The sequence below is a fragment of the Pteropus vampyrus genome, unplaced genomic scaffold (assembly GCF_000151845.1).
Source record: "Pteropus vampyrus isolate Shadow unplaced genomic scaffold, Pvam_2.0 Scaffold22, whole genome shotgun sequence".
NCBI lineage: Eukaryota > Metazoa > Chordata > Mammalia > Chiroptera > Pteropodidae > Pteropus > Pteropus vampyrus.
In genome coordinates this window covers 15,756,788-15,758,496 of record NW_011888803.1, presented here as the reverse complement: position 1 = coordinate 15,758,496, position 1,709 = coordinate 15,756,788, and positions in this window count along the sequence as shown.

Genomic DNA, 1,709 nt, shown 5'->3' with positions numbered 1-1,709 from the left:
GGCTAAAGAGAGACCTTTATATAATAAATCTTTCTGGAAAAACAGCAGAATACATTTCCATTACTGCCCAGGCAGAGAAATAGTCCATTAAACACTCTAAACAACCAAGGTGACAAGGCATCTCAGAAAGAAAGAGAAAAATCTCCAGAAAATAAGTTTACAGATATAGAAATATGCAATTTAAATGACAGAGAATTCAGGATGGTACTTCTGAAAAAACTCAGTGAGTTCTGAAATGAGTCATATAAACAATTTCAGGAATTGAAAAAACACCTAAATGAGCAGAGCAAGGAGATTGAAACACTCAGAAAGAACTGAATAGACCTTCTGGAAATAAAAAACACACTGCAAGAGAGTTGAAAAATGAAATAGCAAGCTTGGGAAATAGAGTCAGCCAAATGGAGGAAAGGATCAGTGATATTGAAGACAGAAATCTAGAAATAAATCAGAAGGAAGAAGAGAAAAACAAAGAATAAAAAATAATGAAAGAGAAATACAAGAACTAGCTGATACCATCAGGAGAGGTAACATAAGAATAATAGTCATTACTGAAGGCGAGGAAAAAGAGCAGGGACTAGAAAGCATTTTCAGACAAAGAGTTGACGAGAATTTCCCAAATCTAAGGAATGAGCTGGAGCTTGGAATTCAAGAAGTGAACAGAACGCCCAATTATTTCAACCCAAAAAGGCCTTCACCAAGACACACTGTATTAAAGTTATCAAAAATGAACAACAACGATAGAATTCTCAGGGTAGCTAGGGAAAAGAAAACGGTAACTTATAAAGGAAAACCCATTAGATTATCCTCGGACCTCTCAGCGCAAACCTTACAAGCCAGAAAGGAATGGAATCAAATATTTAAACTATTAAGTGAAAGAAACTACTAGCCTAGGCAAATGTATCCAGCTAAGCTCTCCTTTAGATATGAAGAAGAAATTAAGACTTTTCAAGATACAAAAATTGAGAAAATTCTCTACTACGAGGCCTGCACTACAGGAAATACTGAAAGGGGTCAGATAAAACAAAATGCCAGAAAAAAAATACATAATTAGGAGTAAAGTGACTATTAGGCAAATAGAAGCAGAGGAGTGCAACTCTCACTAAGACCAGGGCATTACAAGCTTAAATAATAATAAGAGAATTGCTACAGCAAGATAGCAATGAACGTTCAGCATGCATAGGGACAAATTGCGATAACAATAACTGAAAAGGGGAGGATTCAAAGATCCAATTTCGCAAAGGGGAAAAAATAAAAGGCACGCACAGAAGAAAATGGACAACTGTATATATATAACTATGCTTTTCATATTCATTATGGTAACCATACACCAAAGATTCAAAACTGAAGTATATAACATAAAACAGAAAGAACCAGAGGCAAAACCCACAAAAGCCAACCAAAATAAAGAAAACAGAAACACAAGGACAAGGAAGCAATGGAAACACCAGAAAGCAAAAGATAAAATGGCTATAAGAAGACCTTATATTTCAATAATCACCTTAAATGTAAATGAATTGAACTCACCAATAAAAAGACATAGAGTTGCAGAATGGATCAAAAAACAAAACCCAACCATATGCTGCTGCCAGGAGACACATCTCAGCTCCAAAGACAAATAATGACTCAAAGTGAAAGGGTGGAAAATGATATTTCAAGCAAATGGCATTGAGAGAAAAGCGGGAGTAGTGGTACTAATACAGATGAAATAG